Consider the following 20,992-nt stretch of genomic DNA (forward strand, 5'->3'; position numbering starts at 1 on the left):
TTCTTATGGGATTTAATAAGCGACAACATTTTGACCCCAAACCGAGAGGATTCTGGGATGTTTGTGGTTTTTTGGTAATAACTCTGGAAGGAAACGTCGCAGACCCATCAAGGTGGTACTCGTACTGCTCGCCTCATCGAGAGGAATCCAAATATATGAGTGGTTACGCTATGGGATATGAAATGGACGAGCGACCAATAAAACAACATGTATTATGGGGTTGAATGCTTTTTGCTATTCACAAAATAAAACAAAAGCAGTCATGCAAACATCGAATTTAACACAGCACAGCAAACCAGTTGCACCATTCAATTCCGCTCATCCAGGCGGGGAGAATTCAATCACATTTATTCGATGCGACGTTTCTTATGGGATTTAATAAGCGACAACATTTTGACCCCAAACCGAGAGGATTCTGGGATGTTTGTGGTTTTTTGGTAATAACTCTGGAAGGAAACGTCGCAGACCCATCAAGGTGGTACTCGTACTGCTCGCCTCATCGAGAGGAATCCAAATATATGAGTGGTTACGCTATGGGATATGAAATGGACGAGCGACCAATAAAACAACATGTATTATGGGGTTGAATGCTTTTTGCTATTCACAAAATAAAACAAAAGCAGTCATGCAAACATCGAATTTAACACAGCACAGCAAAACCAGTTGCACCAATAAATTCCGCTCGTCCAGGCGGGGAGAATTCAATCACATTTATTCGATGCGACGTTTCTTATGGGATTTAATAAGCGACAACATTTTGACCCCAAACCGAGAGGATTCTGGGATGTTTGTGGTTTTTTGGTAATAACTCTGGAAGGAAACGTCGCAGACCCATCAAGGTGGTACTCGTACTGCTCGCCTCATCGAGAGGAATCCAAATATATGAGTGGTTACGCTATGGGATATGAAATGGACGAGCGACCAATAAAACAACATGTATTATGGGGTTGAATGCTTTTTGCTATTCACAAAATAAAACAAAAGCAGTCATGCAAACATCGAATTTAACACACCACAGCAAAACCAGTTGCACCAATAAATTCCGCTCGTCCAGGCGGGGAGAATTCAATCACATTTATTCGATGCGACGTTTCTTATGGGATTTAATAAGCGACAACATTTTGACCCCAAACCGAGAGGATTCTGGGATGTTTGTGGTTTTTTGGTAATAACTCTGGAAGGAAACGTCGCAGACCCATCAAGGTGGTACTCGTACTGCTCGCCTCATCGAGAGGAATCCAAATATATGAGTGGTTACGCTATGGGATATGAAATGGACGAGCGACCAATAAAACAACATGTATTATGGGGTTGAATGCTTTTTGCTATTCACAAAATAAAACAAAAGCAGTCATGCAAACATCGAATTTAACACAGCACAGCAAAACCAGTTGCACCAATCAATTCCGCTCGTCCAGGCGGGGAGAATTCAATCACATTTATTCGATGCGACGTTTCTTATGGGATTTAATAAGCGACAACATTTTGACCCCAAACCGAGAGGATTCTGGGATGTTTGTGTTTTTTTGGTAATAACTCTGGAAGGAAACGTCGCAGACCCATCAAGGTGGTACTCGTACTGCTCGCCTCATCGAGAGGAATCCAAATATATGAGTGGTTACGCTATGGGATATGAAATGGACGAGCGACCAATAAAACAACATGTATTATGGGGTTGAATGCTTTTTGCTATTCACAAAATAAAACAAAAGCAGTCATGCAAACATCGAATTTAACACAGCACAGCAAAACCAGTTGCACCAATCAATTACGCTCGTCCAGGCGGGGAGAATTCAATCACATTCATTCGATGCGACGTTTCTTATGGGATTTAATAAGCGACAACATTTTGACCCCAAACCAAGAGGATTCTGGGATGTTTGTGGTTTTTTGGTAATAACTCTGGAAGGAAACGTCGCAGACCCATCAAGGTGGTACTCGTACTGCTCGCCTCATCGAGAGGAATCCAAATATATGAGTGGTTACGCTATGTGATATGAAATGGACGAGCGACCAATAAAACAACATGTATTATGGGGTTGAATGCTTTTTGCTATTCACAAAATAAAACAAAAGCAGTCATGCAAACATCGAATTTAACACAGCACAGCAAAACCAGTTGCACCATTCAATTCTGCTCGTCCAGGCGGGGAGAATTCAATCACATTTATTCGATGCGACGTTTCTTATGGGATTTAATAAGCGACAACATTTTGACCCCAAACCGAGAGGATTCTGGGATGTTTGTGGTTTTTTGGTAATAACTCTGGAAGGAAACGTCGCAGACCCATCAAGGTGGTACTCGTACTGCTCGCCTCATCGAGAGGAATCCAAATATATGAGTGGTTACGCTATGGGATATGAAATGGACGAGCGACCAATAAAACAACATGTATTATGGGGTTGAATGCTTTTTGCTATTCACAAAATAAAACAAAAGCAGTCATGCAAACATCGAATTTAACACAGCACAGCAAACCAGTTGCACCATTCAATTCCGCTCGTCCAGGCGGGGAGAATTCAATCACATTTATTCGATGCGACGTTTCTTATGGGATTTAATAAGCGACAACATTTTGACCCCAAACCGAGAGGATTCTGGGATGTTTGTGGTTTTTTGGTAATAACTCTGGAAGGAAACGTCGCAGACCCATCAAGGTGGTACTCGTACTGCTCGCCTCATCGAGAGGAATCCAAATATATGAGTGGTTACGCTATGGGATATGAAATGGACGAGCGACCAATAAAACAACATGTATTATGGGGTTGAATGCTTTTTGCTATTCACAAAATAAAAAAAAGCAGTCATGCAAACATCGAATTTAACACAGTACAGCAAAACCAGCTGCACCAATCAATTCCGCTCGTCCAGGCGGGGAGAATTCAATCACATTTATTCGATGCGACGTTTCTTATGGGATTTAATAAGCGACAACATTTTGACCCCAAACCGAGAGGATTCTGGGATGTTTGTGGTTTTTTGGTAATAACTCTGGAAGGAAACGTCGCAGACCCATCAAGGTGGTACTCGTACTGCTCGCCTCATCGAGAGGAATCCAAATATATGAGTGGTTACGCTATGGGATATGAAATGGACGAGCGACCAATAAAACAACATGTATTATGGGGTTGAATGCTTTTTGCTATTCACAAAATAAAACAAAAGCAGTCATGCAAACATCGAATTTAACACAGCACAGCAAAACCAGTTGCACCATTCAATTCCGCTCGTCCAGGCGGGGAGAATTCAATCACATTTATTCGATGCGACGTTTCTTATGGGATTTAATAAGCGACAACATTTTGACCCCAAACCGAGAGGATTCTGGGATGTTTGTGGTTTTTTGGTAATAACTCTGGAAGGAAACGTCGCAGACCCATCAAGGTGGTACTCGTACTGCTCGCCTCATCGAGAGGAATCCAAATATATGAGTGGTTACGCTATGGGATATGAAATGGACGAGCGACCAATAAAACAACATGTATTATGGGGTTGAATGCTTTTTGCTATTCACAAAATAAAACAAAAGCAGTCATGCAAACATCGAATTTAACACAGCACAGCAAAACCAGTTGCACCAATCAATTCCGCTCGTCCAGGCGGGGAGAATTCAATCACATTTATTCGATGCGACGTTTCTTATGGGATTTAATAAGCGACAACATTTTGACCCCAAACCGAGAGGATTCTGGGATGTTTGTGTTTTTTTGGTAATAACTCTGGAAGGAAACGTCGCAGACCCATCAAGGTGGTACTCGTACTGCTCGCCTCATCGAGAGGAATCCAAATATATGAGTGGTTACGCTATGGGATATGAAATGGACGAGCGACCAATAAAACAACATGTATTATGGGGTTGAATGCTTTTTGCTATTCACAAAATAAAACAAAAGCAGTCATGCAAACATCGAATTTAACACAGCACAGCAAAACCAGTTGCACCAATCAATTACGCTCGTCCAGGCGGGGAGAATTCAATCACATTCATTCGATGCGACGTTTCTTATGGGATTTAATAAGCGACAACATTTTGACCCCAAACCAAGAGGATTCTGGGATGTTTGTGGTTTTTTGGTAATAACTCTGGAAGGAAACGTCGCAGACCCATCAAGGTGGTACTCGTACTGCTCGCCTCATCGAGAGGAATCCAAATATATGAGTGGTTACGCTATGTGATATGAAATGGACGAGCGACCAATAAAACAACATGTATTATGGGGTTGAATGCTTTTTGCTATTCACAAAATAAAACAAAAGCAGTCATGCAAACATCGAATTTAACACAGCACAGCAAAACCAGTTGCACCATTCAATTCTGCTCGTCCAGGCGGGGAGAATTCAATCACATTTATTCGATGCGACGTTTCTTATGGGATTTAATAAGCGACAACATTTTGACCCCAAACCGAGAGGATTCTGGGATGTTTGTGGTTTTTTGGTAATAACTCTGGAAGGAAACGTCGCAGACCCATCAAGGTGGTACTCGTACTGCTCGCCTCATCGAGAGGAATCCAAATATATGAGTGGTTACGCTATGGGATATGAAATGGACGAGCGACCAATAAAACAACATGTATTATGGGGTTGAATGCTTTTTGCTATTCACAAAATAAAACAAAAGCAGTCATGCAAACATCGAATTTAACACAGCACAGCAAACCAGTTGCACCATTCAATTCCGCTCGTCCAGGCGGGGAGAATTCAATCACATATATTCGATGCGACGTTTCTTATGGGATTTAATAAGCGACAACATTTTGACCCCAAACCGAGAGGATTCTGGGATGTTTGTGGTTTTTTGGTAATAACTCTGGAAGGAAACGTCGCAGACCCATCAAGGTGGTACTCGTACTGCTCGCCTCATCGAGAGGAATCCAAATATATGAGTGGTTACGCTATGGGATATGAAATGGACGAGCGACCAATAAAACAACATGTATTATGGGGTTGAATGCTTTTTGCTATTCACAAAATAAAACAAAAGCAGTCATGCAAACATCGAATTTAACACAGTACAGCAAAACCAGCTGCACCAATCAATTCCGCTCGTCCAGGCGGGGAGAATTCAATCACATTTATTCGATGCGACGTTTCTTATGGGATTTAATAAGCGACAACATTTTGACCCCAAACCGAGAGGATTCTGGGATGTTTGTGGTTTTTTGGTAATAACTCTGGAAGGAAACGTCGCAGACCCATCAAGGTGGTACTCGTACTGCTCGCCTCATCGAGAGGAATCCAAATATATGAGTGGTTACGCTATGGGATATGAAATGGACGAGCGACCAATAAAACAACATGTATTATGGGGTTGAATGCTTTTTGCTATTCACAAAATAAAACAAAAGCAGTCATGCAAACATCGAATTTAACACAGCACAGCAAAACCAGTTGCACCATTCAATTCCGCTCGTCCAGGCGGGGAGAATTCAATCACATTTATTCGATGCGACGTTTCTTATGGGATTTAATAAGCGACAACATTTTGACCCCAAACCGAGAGGATTCTGGGATGTTTGTGGTTTTTTGGTAATAACTCTGGAAGGAAACGTCGCAGACCCATCAAGGTGGTACTCGTACTGCTCGCCTCATCGAGAGGAATCCAAATATATGAGTGGTTACGCTATGGGATATGAAATGGACGAGCGACCAATAAAACAACATGTATTATGGGGTTGAATGCTTTTTGCTATTCACAAAATAAAACAAAAGCAGTCATGCAAACATCGAATTTAACACAGCACAGCAAAACCAGTTGCACCATTCAATTCCGCTCGTCCAGGCGGGGAGAATTCAATCACATTTATTCGATGCGACGTTTCTTATGGGATTTAATAAGCGACAACATTTTGACCCCAAACCGAGAGGATTCTGGGATGTTTGTGGTTTTTTGGTAATAACTCTGGAAGGAAACGTCGCAGACCCATCAAGGTGGTACTCGTACTGCTCGCCTCATCGAGAGGAATCCAAATATATGAGTGGTTACGCTATGGGATATGAAATGGACGAGCGACCAATAAAACAACATGTATTATGGGGTTGAATGCTTTTTGCTATTCACAAAATAAAACAAAAGCAGTCATGCAAACATCGAATTTAACACAGCACAGCAAAACCAGTTGCACCATTCAATTCTGCTCGTCCAGGCGGGGAGAATTCAATCACATTTATTCGATGCGACGTTTCTTATGGGATTTAATAAGCGACAACATTTTGACCCCAAACCGAGAGGATTCTGGGATGTTTGTGGTTTTTTGGTAATAACTCTGGAAGGAAACGTCGCAGACCCATCAAGGTGGTACTCGTACTGCTCGCCTCATCGAGAGGAATCCAAATATATGAGTGGTTACGCTATGGGATATGAAATGGACGAGCGACCAATAAAACAACATGTATTATGGGGTTGAATGCTTTTTGCTATTCACAAAATAAAACAAAAGCAGTCATGCAAACATCGAATTTAACACAGCACAGCAAAACCAGTTGCACCATTCAATTCCGCTCGTCCAGGCGGGGAGAATTCAATCACATTTATTCGATGCGACGTTTCTTATGGGATTTAATAAGCGACAACATTTTGACCCCAAACCGAGAGGATTCTGGGATGTTTGTGTTTTTTTGGTAATAACACTGGAAGGAAACGTCGTAGACCCATCAAGGTGGTACTCGTACTGCTCGCCTCATCGAGAGGAATCCAAATATATGAGTGGTTACGCTATGGGATATGAAATGGACGAGCGACCAATAAAACAACATGTATTATGGGGTTGAATGCTTTTTGCTATTCACAAAATAAAACAAAAGCAGTCATGCAAACATCGAATTTAACACAGCACAGCAAAACCAGTTGCACCATTCAATTCCGCTCGTCCAGGCGGGGAGAATTCAATCACATTTATTCGATGCGACGTTTCTTATGGGATTTAATAAGCGACAATATTTTGACCCCAAACCGAGAGGATTCTGGGATGTTTGTGTTTTTTTGGTAATAACTCTGGAAGGAAACGTCGCAGACCCATCAAGGTGGTACTCGTACTGCTCGCCTCATCGAGAGGAATCCAAATATATGAGTGGTTACGCTATGGGATATGAAATGGACGAGCGACCAATAAAACAACATGTATTATGGGGTTGAATGCTTTTTGCTATTCACAAAATAAAACAAAAGCAGTCATGCAAACATCGAATTTAACACAGCACAGCAAAACCAGTTGCACCATTCAATTCCGCTCGTCCAGGCGGGGAGAATTCAATCACATTTATTCGATGCGACGTTTCTTATGGGATTTAATAAGCGACAACATTTTGACCCCAAACCGAGAGGATTCTGGGATGTTTGTGGTTTTTTGGTAATAACACTGGAAGGAAACGTCGCAGACCCATCAAGGTGGTACTCGTACTGCTCGCCTCATCGAGAGGAATCCAAATATATGAGTGGTTACGCTATGGGATATGAAATGGACGAGCGACCAATAAAACAACATGTATTATGGGGTTGAATGCTTTTTGCTATTCACAAAATAAAACAAAAGCAGTCATGCAAACATCGAATTTAACACAGCACAGCAAAACCAGTTGCACCAATAAATTCTGCTCGGCCAGGCGGGGAGAATTCAATCACATTTATTCGATGCGACGTTTCTTATGGGATTTAATAAGCGACAACATTTTGACCCCAAACCGAAAAATTCTGGGATGTTTGTGGTTTTTTGGTAATAACACTGGAAGAAAACGTCGCAGACCCATCAAGGTGGTACTCGTACTGCTCGCCTCATCGAGAGGAATCCAAATATATGAGTGGTTACGCTATGGGATATGAAATGGACGAGCGACCAATAAAACAACATGTATTATGGGGTTGAATGCTTTTTGCTATTCACAAAATAAAACAAAAGCAGTCATGCAAACATCGAATTTAACACAGCACAGCAAAACCAGTTGCACCATTCAATTCCGCTCGTCCAGGCGGGGAGAATTCAATCACATTTATTCGATGCGACGTTTCTTATGGGATTTAATAAGCGACAACATTTTGACCCCAAACCGAGAGGATTCTGGGATGTTTGTGGTTTTTTGGTAATAACACTGGAAGGAAACGTCGCAGACCCATCAAGGTGGTACTCGTACTGCTCGCCTCATCGAGAGGAATCCAAATATATGAGTGGTTACGCTATGGGATATGAAATGGACGAGCGACCAATAAAACAACATGTATTATGGGGTTGAATGCTTTTTGCTATTCACAAAATAAAACAAAAGCAGTCATGCAAACATCGAATTTAACACAGCACAGCAAAACCAGTTGCACCATTCAATTCTGCTCGTCCAGGCGGGGAGAATTCAATCACATTTATTCGATGCGACGTTTCTTATGGGATTTAATAAGCGACAACATTTTGACCCCAAACCGAGAGGATTCTGGGATGTTTGTGGTTTTTTGGTAATAACTCTGGAAGGAAACGTCGCAGACCCATCAAGGTGGTACTCGTACTGCTCGCCTCATCGAGAGGAATCCAAATATATGAGTGGTTACGCTATGGGATATGAAATGGACGAGCGACCAATAAAACAACATGTATTATGGGGTTGAATGCTTTTTGCTATTCACAAAATAAAACAAAAGCAGTCATGCAAACATCGAATTTAACACAGCACAGCAAACCAGTTGCACCATTCAATTCCGCTCGTCCAGGCGGGGAGAATTCAATCACATTTATTCGATGCGACGTTTCTTATGGGATTTAATAAGCGACAACATTTTGACCCCAAACCGAGAGGATTCTGGGATGTTTGTGGTTTTTTGGTAATAACTCTGGAAGGAAACGTCGCAGACCCATCAAGGTGGTACTCGTACTGCTCGCCTCATCGAGAGGAATCCAAATATATGAGTGGTTACGCTATGGGATATGAAATGGACGAGCGACCAATAAAACAACATGTATTATGGGGTTGAATGCTTTTTGCTATTCACAAAATAAAACAAAAGCAGTCATGCAAACATCGAATTTAACACAGCACAGCAAAACCAGTTGCACCAATAAATTCCGCTCGTCCAGGCGGGGAGAATTCAATCACATTTATTCGATGCGACGTTTCTTATGGGATTTAATAAGCGACAACATTTTGACCCCAAACCGAGAGGATTCTGGGATGTTTGTGGTTTTTTGGTAATAACTCTGGAAGGAAACGTCGCAGACCCATCAAGGTGGTACTCGTACTGCTCGCCTCATCGAGAGGAATCCAAATATATGAGTGGTTACGCTATGGGATATGAAATGGACGAGCGACCAATAAAACAACATGTATTATGGGGTTGAATGCTTTTTGCTATTCACAAAATAAAACAAAAGCAGTCATGCAAACATCGAATTTAACACAGCACAGCAAAACCAGTTGCACCAATCAATTCCGCTCGTCCAGGCGGGGAGAATTCAATCACATTTATTCGATGCGACGTTTCTTATGGGATTTAATAAGCGACAACATTTTGACCCCAAACCGAGAGGATTCTGGGATGTTTGTGGTTTTTTGGTAATAACTCTGGAAGGAAACGTCGCAGACCCATCAAAGTGGTACTCGTACTGCTCGCCTCATCGAGAGGAATCCAAATATATGAGTGGTTACGCTATGGGATATGAAATGGACGAGCGACCAATAAAACAACATGTATTATGGGGTTGAATGCTTTTTGCTATTCACAAAATAAAACAAAAGCAGTCATGCAAACATCGAATTTAACACAGCACAGCAAAACCAGTTGCACCAATCAATTCCGCTCGTCCAGGCGGGGAGAATTCAATCACATTCATTCGATGCGACGTTTCTTATGGGATTTAATAAGCGACAACATTTTGACCCCAAACCGAGAGGATTCTGGGATGTTTGTGGTTTTTTGGTAATAACTCTGGAAGGAAACGTAGCAGACCCATCAAGGTGGTACTCGTACTGCTCGCCTCATCGAGAGGAATCCAAATATATGAGTGGTTACGCTATGGGATATGAAATGGACGAGCGACCAATAAAACAACATGTATTATGGGGTTGAATGCTTTTTGCTATTCACAAAATAAAACAAAAGCAGTCATGCAAACATCGAATTTAACACAGCACAGCAAAACCAGTTGCACCATTCAATTCTGCTCGTCCAGGCGGGGAGAATTCAATCACATTTATTCGATGCGACGTTTCTTATGGGATTTAATAAGCGACAACATTTTGACCCCAAACCGAGAGGATTCTGGGATGTTTGTGGTTTTTTGGTAATAACTCTGGAAGGAAACGTCGCAGACCCATCAAGGTGGTACTCGTACTGCTCGCCTCATCGAGAGGAATCCAAATATATGAGTGGTTACGCTATGGGATATGAAATGGACGAGCGACCAATAAAACAACATGTATTATGGGGTTGAATGCTTTTTGCTATTCACAAAATAAAACAAAAGCAGTCATGCAAACATCGAATTTAACACAGCACAGCAAACCAGTTGCACCATTCAATTCCGCTCGTCCAGGCGGGGAGAATTCAATCACATTTATTCGATGCGACGTTTCTTATGGGATTTAATAAGCGACAACATTTTGACCCCAAACCGAGAGGATTCTGGGATGTTTGTGGTTTTTTGGTAATAACTCTGGAAGGAAACGTCGCAGACCCATCAAGGTGGTACTCGTACTGCTCGCCTCATCGAGAGGAATCCAAATATATGAGTGGTTACGCTATGGGATATGAAATGGACGAGCGACCAATAAAACAACATGTATTATGGGGTTGAATGCTTTTTGCTATTCACAAAATAAAACAAAAGCAGTCATGCAAACATCGAATTTAACACAGCACAGCAAAACCAGTTGCACCAATCAATTCCGCTCGTCCAGGCGGGGAGAATTCAATCACATTTATTCGATGCGACGTTTCTTATGGGATTTAATAAGCGACAACATTTTGACCCCAAACCGAGAGGATTCTGGGATGTTTGTGGTTTTTTGGTAATAACTCTGGAAGGAAACGTCGCAGACCCATCAAAGTGGTACTCGTACTGCTCGCCTCATCGAGAGGAATCCAAATATATGAGTGGTTACGCTATGGGATATGAAATGGACGAGCGACCAATAAAACAACATGTATTATGGGGTTGAATGCTTTTTGCTATTCACAAAATAATACAAAAGCAGTCATGCAAACATCGAATTTAACACAGCACAGCAAAACCAGTTGCACCAATCAATTCCGCTCGTCCAGGCGGGGAGAATTCAATCACATTCATTCGATGCGACGTTTCTTATGGGATTTAATAAGCGACAACATTTTGACCCCAAACCGAGAGGATTCTGGGATGTTTGTGGTTTTTTGGTAATAACTCTGGAAGGAAACGTCGCAGACCCATCAAGGTGGTACTCGTACTGCTCGCCTCATCGAGAGGAATCCAAATATATGAGTGGTTACGCTATGGGATATGAAATGGACGAGCGACCAATAAAACAACATGTATTATGGGGTTGAATGCTTTTTGCTATTCACAAAATAAAACAAAAGCAGTCATGCAAACATCGAATTTAACACAGCACAGCAAAACCAGTTGCACCATTCAATTCTGCTCGTCCAGGCGGGGAGAATTCAATCACATTTATTCGATGCGACGTTTCTTATGGGATTTAATAAGCGACAACATTTTGACCCCAAACCGAGAGGATTCTGGGATGTTTGTGGTTTTTTGGTAATAACTCTGGAAGGAAACGTCGCAGACCCATCAAGGTGGTACTCGTACTGCTCGCCTCATCGAGAGGAATCCAAATATATGAGTGGTTACGCTATGGGATATGAAATGGACGAGCGACCAATAAAACAACATGTATTATGGGGTTGAATGCTTTTTGCTATTCACAAAATAAAACAAAAGCAGTCATGCAAACATCGAATTTAACACAGCACAGCAAAACCAGCTGCACCAATCAATTCCGCTCGTCCAGGCGGGGAGAATTCAATCACATTTATTCGATGCGACGTTTCTTATGGGATTTAATAAGCGACAACATTTTGACCCCAAACCAAGGATTCTGGGATGTTTGTGGTTTTTTGGTAATAACTCTGGAAGGAAACGTCGCAGACCCATCAAGGTGGTACTCGTACTGCTCGCCTCATCGAGAGGAATCCAAATATATGAGTGGTTACGCTATGGGATATGAAATGGACGAGCGACCAATAAAACAACATGTATTATGGGGTTGAATGCTTTTTGCTATTCACAAAATAAAACAAAAGCAGTCATGCAAACATCGAATTTAACACAGCACAGCAAAACCAGTTGCACCATTCAATTCCGCTCGTCCAGGCGGGGAGAATTCAATCACATTTATTCGATGCGACGTTTCTTATGGGATTTAATAAGCGACAACATTTTGACCCCAAACCGAGAGGATTCTGGGATGTTTGTGGTTTTTTGGTAATAACTCTGGAAGGAAACGTCGCAGACCCATCAAGGTGGTACTCGTACTGCTCGCCTCATCGAGAGGAATCCAAATATATGAGTGGTTACGCTATGGGATATGAAATGGACGAGCGACCAATAAAACAACATGTATTATGGGGTTGAATGCTTTTTGCTATTCACAAAATAAAACAAAAGCAGTCATGCAAACATCGAATTTAACACAGCACAGCAAAACCAGTTGCACCATTCAATTCCGCTCGTCCAGGCGGGGAGAATTCAATCACATTTATTCGATGCGACGTTTCTTATGGGATTTAATAAGTGACAATATTTTGACCCCAAACCGAGAGGATTCTGGGATGTTTGTGGTTTTTTGGTAATAACTCTGGAAGGAAACGTCGCAGCCCCATCAAGGTGGTACTCGTACTGCCCGCCTCATCGAGAGGAATCCAAATATATGAGTGGTTACGCTATGGGATATGAAATGGACGAGCGACCAATAAAACAACATGTATTATGGGGTTGAATGCTTTTTGCTATTCACAAAATAAAACAAAAGCAGTCATGCAAACATCGAAGGACAGGTGGGAAAGTTCTACCCTTTACGATGTGGACCAGACAGCACTTAAAGGGTACTCAGAAGATGCTCTGTTATATTAGTTTCAGTGGGCCATTCTCTAGCACAAGGCTTGCATCATCATCACCACCCATCAACATTGCCAGCCATCTAAAACACACTCACACACCCACACACTCACCATGATACTCACACACTCACCCTCAAAAACACGCCCCAACCATCCTACTCTCACACACATCATGAAAGTCACACATGCACCATTACTCACACACAAGCCTACAAACTCACGATGACAACAGCCGTAATTTGCCACTACATGACGGTGATGTCATCACAACAACCCAGGTGCCATGGGTTGATTGCTGTGCCAGGCTAGGTGCAAGAGGAGGTCATGGGACAGATACTGATGCTATGGGTTGCCTGCTGTGCGACAATCCCACTTGGGCGACAGCCAAGGCCAAAGGTCGGAGTGCAGCCAGAAAACTCCTGAACCTGCACCACCTAGAGAGAAGGGGACATGGAGACATGGGGAGAGAGAGGAGGGAGGGAGACACGGGGAGAGAGAGGAGGGAGGGAGACATGGGGAGATAGAGGAGGGAGACACGGGGAGAGAGAGGAGAGAGATACGGGGAGAGAGAGGAGGGAGACACGGGGAGAGAGTGGAGGGAGACACGGGGAGAGAGAGGAGGGAGACACGGGGAGAGAGAGGAGGGAGACACGAGGAGAGAGGGGAGGGAGACACGGGGAGAGAGGGGAGGGAGACACGGGGGGAGTGAGACAAAGGAGGCACCTGTGGGCCAGATGCCTCCTTTGTCTCCCCCCCCACCACCGCCACTGCTGATGTGTCCACACCGCGCTTGGTTCACACCTTCTGGCTGAGTCGACGTAGAGGAGGCCCAGCCAACGAGCCACCACTTCAGAAGCTCGCGAGCCACCGACGGTGACCGTGAGAGGGAATCCAAATCAGCCTCTCGCCACCCACAATGCACAGCGCAGCCTCCACTCGCCCCGGCCTCAGCGGAAGTAGCAGCGGGGGGAGGCGAGGGGGGTGTGGTGGGTGTGGGGGGTGAGGGGGGTGTGGGGGGACATGGGGGGTGGCGCAGGGGGAGTTATGGGGTTGAGGTGTTATGCATAATAAAGGTTTATTTGGGTTAGTCTCCAACACACCGATGTGCCAAAGTAGAAACTAATTGGCACTTTTGTTCACGTGACAAACTTTATTAATTGGCTGTGTCGGGTGGTGACGGGTTTTAAGACATTTATATTTACACGATCTTACCGCAAAAAAAAACATGGGATTGGAGAGTTGGGGGTTTAGAGGGTTATGGGTTTAGTGTAATAAAGGTTTGAGGGTTAGGGTTTTTTTAGGGTTTGGGTTGTAGGGGTATAGGGGTTTAAACGGTTAGGAGATTAGAGGGTTAGGTGTTTAGAGGGTTTGGGTTTTAGGGTTTTTAGAGGGTTAGAGGTTTAGAAGGTTGGGGTTTAGAAGGTTAGGTGTTTAGAGGGTTAGGGGTTAGTTAGATTTTGAGATGGTTGGGGTTTAGATGGGTTCGGATTTAGGTTAGGGATTAGGGTTGTAGAATGTTAAGGTTTCGAGGTTTACAGGGTTAAGGGTTCTGAAGGTTACGCTTTAGAAGGACATAGGTTTCGAGGGTTAGGGTTTTAGAGGGTTTGGTTTTTAAGGATTTAGAAAGTTGGGGGCTCAAAGAGTTAGGGGTTTGGGTTCAGAGGGTTAGGGGGTTAGAGGCATAGGGGTTTAGAGGGTGAGGAGTTTAGAGGGTGAGGGGTTTAAGGGTTAAGGGGATTAGAAAGTTAGGGTGTTAAGGGTGAAGGAGATTAGAGGGTTATGGTTTTCGGAGTATAGGGGTTTAGAGGGTTAGGGGTATAGAGGTTTAGGTGTTTATAGAGTTAGGGTTTTAGGAATCTATGGGTCTGTGATTAACACGAACCCTATGGGAGACCCAATGATTAACACTGAACCCTATGTGAGCCCCAGTGATTAACACTGAACTCTATGGGAGACACAGTTATTAAAACTGAACTCTATGGGAGCCCCAGTGATTAACACTCCACCCTATGGGAGACCCAGTAAATAACAATGAACCCTATGGAAGACCCAGTAACACTCAACCCTATGGAATGCCCAGTGAGTAACACTGAACTCTATGGGAGACCCAGTGAGTAACACTGAACCCGATGGGAGACCCAGTGATTAATACTGAACCCTATGGGAGACCCAGTAATTAACACTGAACCCTATGGGAGACCCAGTGAGTAACACTGAAACCTATTGGAGCCCCAGTGATTAACACCAAACCCTATGGGAGACCCAGTGATTAACACTCAACCCTATGGGAGACCCAGTGAGTAACACTGAACTCTATGGGAGACCCAGTGAGTAACACGAACCCTATGGGAGACCCATTGATTAACATGCAACCCTATGGGAGACCCAGTGAGCAACACTGAACCCTATGGGAGATCCAGTGATTAACACTTAACCCTATTGGAGCCCCAATGAGTAACACTGAACTCTAAGGAAGTCCCAGTTATTAACACCGAACTCTATGGAAGCCCCAGTGAGTAACACTGAACTCTAAAGCAACCCACTCCCGAGTGTGCTGATTCGGTCTCAATAGGTGCTCGCTAACAGCACATTCCCCAACAGTCTCTTCAGGCTAAAAGGGAATCTCAAACAGGGAATGTATTTGTCTTTGTGTGAGAGTGAGTCAGAGTAAGTTTGTGCGAGGGTGAGTTTGTGAGAGTGAGTGAGTTTGTGCGAGGGTGAGTTTGTGAAAGTGAGTTTGTGAGAGTGAGTGAGTTTGTGAGAGCGAGTGAGTTTGTGAGAGTAAGTGAGCTTGTGAGAGTGAGTGAGTTTTTGAGAGCGAGTGAGCTTGTGAGAGAGAGTGAGCTTGTGAGAGTAAGTGAGCTTATGAGAGCGAGTGAGTTTGTGAGAACGAGTGAGTTTGGGAGAGCGAGTGAGCTTGTGAGAGCGAGTGAGTGTGTGAGAGTGAGTGAGCATGTGGGAGTGAGTGAGTTTGTGAGAGTGAGTGAGCTTGTGAGAGTGAGTTTGTGAGTGTAAGCTTGTGAGTGTGAGTGAGCTTGTGAGTGTGAGTGAGCATGTGGGAGTGAGTAAGTTTGTGAGAGAGAGCTTGTGAGAGTGAGTGAGCTTGTGAGAGTGAGTTTGTGAGGGTGAGTGAGTTTGTGAGAGTGAGGGAGATTATGAGAGTGAGTTTGTGAGAGCGAGCTTGTGGGAGTGAGTAAGCTTGTGAGAGAGTGATTGAGATTGTGAGAGTGAGTGAGTTTGTGAGAGTGAGTGAGCTTGTGAGAGTGAATGAGCTTGTGAGAGTGAGTGTGTAGTATAGCGATTAGTGTGCTGCGCTACGAACTTGGCGACCCAGGTTTGATTCCCTCTAATGGTCAACACTGGTGACAATTATCTGAACCAGGCATCCCGTAGGTCAACACAGCCTCAAATGAGTGCCTGCTGAGGTGCACACACCTCACCAGGCACTCATTTGAGGCTGTGTTGACCTACGGCCAACTTCATCTCCCTAGTGGTGATGTGCACACACCTCACCACTAGGGAGACAAAGTTGGCCGTGCCTGTTGCTGGCCACCCACCCCCTCGTGTTCCATGCTGGCTTTCATAGGTGCTTGCTAACAGCATTTGCCCCAACGGTCTGTTATGGCTATACGGGGGATCTTTATCTTTGTGGGTGTTTTTGTGTGTGCGTTTGTGGGTGGGTGAATTATTGAGTAGATGAGTGGGTGACCAAGTGAGAATTGGTGGATGAGAGAGTCTGTGAGTGAGTGAATCTGTGAGTGGTTGAGCGAGTGGATGAGTGAGTAGGTGAGTGAGTAGGTGAGGGAGTGGGTTAGTGAGTGTGTACATTTGTGTGTGAGTGGGTGAGTAGGTGAGAGAGTGGATGATTTGATAAATGAGTGGGTGGGTGAGTGCATTTCTGAGTGAGTTAGTGAGTGGGTCAGTGAGTGGATAATTGAGTGGGTGAGTGGGTGAGTGAGTTTCTGAGTGATTGGGTGGATGGGTGAGTAGTTGAGTGAGTGGATACGTGATTGAGTGAATGAATAAGATAATCATTGGCGAAGTAGCTGAATGAGGAAGTGCGGAAGGAATAAATGTGAAAATGTGGGTGAGTGAGTGACTAATTGAGCAAGTAGATGAGCGCATTTGTGAGTAAGTAAATGAGCAGGTTATTGATTGAGTGGATGAGTGAGTGGGTGAGTGACTGATGGAGTGAGTGGGTGAGTGAGTGATGAAATTATTGGGAGGGTGAGTGGGTGAGTGATATTCTGAGATCGTGGTTAAGAGAGTGGATGCTTGAATGAGTGGAAGAGTGGATAGGTAAGTGGGTGAGTGAGTGTGTGGGTGAGTAGGTGAATGAGTTTCTGAATGAGTGGCTGAGTAAGTGGGTTGTTGAATGAGTGAGTAGTTGAGTGAGTGGATGAGTGAATGGATGAAATGATTGAGTGGATGGGTTAATGGTTGCGAGTGAGTCGGTGGGTGGATGAATGAGTTTCGGAGTGAGTGGATGAGTGAGTGAGTGAGTCTGCAAGTGAGCGAGTTGGTCAGTGAGTGGCTGAGCGAGTGAATGAGTAAGTAGGTCAGTGAGTGGGTGTGGATAAGTGAGGTAGTTTTTAAGTAAGTGGGTCGGTGGTTGAGTGAGTTTCTGAATAAGTTAGTGGGTGAGAGCTTCTTGTGAGCGATTGAGTGTGAGTGAGCGAGTCTATCAGAGAGGGAGTCTGTGAGCGAGTAAGTAAGTGGGTGAATCTGTGTGCACATGGGGAAGTGGGCGAGTGAGTGCACGAGTGGGTGAATTATTTTGTGAGTCAGTTTCTGAGCGTGTGAGTGGGTGAGTTTATGAGTGATTATGTGAGTGGATGCACGAGTGGGTGAGCAAGTGGGTGGGTAAATGGATGAGAGCGTTCTTGAGTGAGTGGCTGAGTAGGTGAGGGATTGGGTGAGCGAGTAAGCCTGTGAGTCGTTGAGTGGATGAGTGCACGAGTGGATGAGTCTGTGCGAGTCTATGGGTCTTTGTGCAAGAATATTGTCTGTGTTTCGACAGGTCTTTGTTTGAGTTAATTGGTTTCTGTGTAAGTCTATGGGTCTGTGTGAGTCTATGGATCTATGTGCGAGTCTTTAGGTCTCTGTGTGGTGCACATAGCCTGGCATGTGAGTAGGGGGTACTGTAACCCTGTGTGTATGTGGGTGGGATACCGTAACCCTGTGCGAGGGGATCTTTCCACCCTGGGGCAGAGGGAGGATCATGAAGGTGGACCTGGAAGCGCTCGGCTTGGGAGACGAACCTTCCTCCTCCTGCTTCTTGTTATTGTGCTGGGGGGTAGGGGGTGTGGAGAGGGAGGAAGGAAGGAGGAAGAGAGGAAACTAAACTATTTATATTTTACCAGGTGAGGCCCACCGAGCTACACAGCTCTTCTTCAGAAGAGAAAAGGCCAAAAATTATCGGTCAACGAAGTGGCTTATCATCACGTCGACACTTATAGAAACCAAACACTCTGAACGCGACCACAGGGAGAGAGAGACATGCAAACTTAAAATATATAGCAGGTGTGAGGGTAGGGATCGAACCCACGACCTCCTGTATTACAGGCGAGGTAGTTACGGGAGAAAGGAGAGGGATAGAGGCAGGGAAAGAGAGGGAGGTAGAGAGGGAGGTAGAGGGAGTGAGGTAGAGGGGGTGGGGAGAGTGGGGGGAGAGGAAGGAAGAGTGGGTAGTGGGTAGAGGGAGGGGGGGGGGAATTAAGTCAAACTCACAGTATTGCTTGCACTCACCATGATACAATCACCATCAAACTCACACTGTCACATACCATCACTCACATCCTCACCACGAAACTCACACACCCACACACACTCACCCTCATAAGCACACCATTACCATCCAACTCGCACACACGACATGATAGTCACACACTCAATCACAATTACTTACACACAAGCCCACCAACTCACAACAATGGCCACCATTCGCCACTACGTGGCGGTAATGTCATCACAACAAACCAGGTGCCATGGGTTGACTGCTGTGCCAGACTAGGTGCAGGTGCAGGAGCAGCAGTACACGGGATAGACCCAAGTACCATGGGTTGACTGCTAAGCCATGCTGGATGCAGGAGGACACGGGACAGACCCAGGTGCCATGGGTTGACTGCTGTACCAGGCTAGGTGCAGGAGGAGGTCACAGGACAGATCCGGGTGCCACAGGTTGACTGCTGTTCCAGGCTAGGCACAGGAGGAGGTCACGGAACAGATCCTGATGCTATGGGTTGACTGCTGTGTGACAAATCCACTCGAATGACAGCCAAGGTCAAAGGTTGGAGTGCAGCCAGTAAACTCCTGACCCCTGAACCTGGACCACCCAGAAATTAGAGGGGGATGGAGACACGGGGAGAGAGAGGAGGGAGACACGGGGAGAGAGAGCAGAGGTAGGAGGAGAGCGCGTGCAGGAAGCGAGAGCTCCTCTCGAGATGCAGGAGGTAAAGATGGCCCAGAATCAACGACGACTGCAAGGTATGCTGGGAGGCAAGGTCATGTGACCAATGCGACACAGGGGCGGCAGTGCTGGCTGGAGCCATCGCTGTTGGAGCCGCATGGGCAGAGGACCCAGAACGCATCCTTCATCCCAGCACCTGCACCAACCACAATCACCACCACAACTATAACCAAAAGAACCATAAAATAACCACAACTAATACCACACCTCCAATTATCACGGTTGGCTGGGTAGGGTGCGATAGAAGTTCAAAATACATACAACTACCAAAACAACCATCATAACCACCTACACCACAACTATGACCATTACAACCACCACCTACACAATTATAACAAATATAACCACAAAGACCACAACCGCACATTTAACCACAACCTACACAACCACAATTATAACCACAACCAAAACCACCACAACCAGAGCCACAATTACCATAACAACCAATATAACCACCTACAACACAACTGTAACCTCAACCACCACTACAACCAAATATAATCACAACCACCACCACAACCACCACCATAACCAAACAACAAAAATATTAACGCAGATACTACACAACCACTGCATGAAGGGTCTTTATCCCTCTGTGGGTGAGTGGGTGGGTGAGTGAGTGGCTGAGTGAGTGGGTGGGTGAGTGGGTGGCTAAGTGAGTGAGTGGCTGAGTGAGTGGGTGGGTGAGTGGGTAGCTGAGTGGGTGGCTGAGTGTGAAATGGACTCGAACCTGCACCTCTGCATTGCAAGTCCAGTGAGCTCACGGCCCGCGTGTGGAGGGGTAAAGTGTGGCTACGCCCAGCGTGGAAGAGACCAAATACTCCACATCGCGGCCTCAAGTGGAGGCCATTTCTGCCACGACAACAAATCCGTCCCTCCAGAGACACAAAAAAACTAAATTTAACTCATCCCATCAGCCGCAATCTGGCAGTGCCTCTCCTCATCATCAGCAGCAGGGCCGTGAACTCAGCAGGCGCCTAGCGCGTGACGGCTGTGGGCCAGGCGCCTCCTCTGCCTCCCCCTCCCCCGCACCACCGCCACTGCTGCTGTGTCCACACCGTGCAAGCTTCTCGCCTTCTTCGGGCTGAGTCGACGTAGAGGTGGCCCAGCCAGCGAGCCGCCGCTTCAGAAGCTCGCGAGCCACCGACGGTGGCCGTGAGCGGGAATCCAAATCGGCCGCTCGCCACCCACAATGCACAGCGCCGCCTCCACTCGCCCCGGCCTCAGCGGAAGAAGCAGCGGGGGGAGGGGCGGGGTGAGGGGGGTAAAGGGGTGGGGCGAGGGGGTGTGGCCATGGGGGGGAGGAGCTCCGGTGGGGGGAGGGGCTCAGGGCTGTTTACGTCGCAGTGGGCGTGGTCTCATGGTACCGCCCCCTCGTCTCGAGCCACGCGCTTCCCCCTGGCAGTTTGTCCGTTAGAGAGGCGGGGAGAGCATCTGGCGAAGGTGA

General features: G+C 45.4%; 1 long non-coding RNA gene across 1 annotated transcript; it reads right to left on the reverse strand.

The window, feature by feature from the left end:
- Positions 1-12,693: 12,693 nt before the first annotated feature.
- Positions 12,694-20,784, reverse strand: LOC142907702 (uncharacterized). Its single transcript, XR_012931208.1, has 4 exons — positions 20,604-20,784; positions 18,249-18,365; positions 13,878-14,022; positions 12,694-13,510 (listed from the first exon to the last, which is right to left on the reverse strand). It is a non-coding gene; the product is annotated as an uncharacterized LOC142907702 (long non-coding RNA).
- Between the last annotated feature and the right edge of the window lie 208 nt (positions 20,785-20,992).

Source organism: Petromyzon marinus, chromosome 82 (assembly GCF_048934315.1).
Source record: "Petromyzon marinus isolate PM22_M1 ecotype Great Lakes invasive population chromosome 82, UKy_Petmar_22M1.pri1.0, whole genome shotgun sequence".
NCBI lineage: Eukaryota > Metazoa > Chordata > Hyperoartia > Petromyzontiformes > Petromyzontidae > Petromyzon > Petromyzon marinus.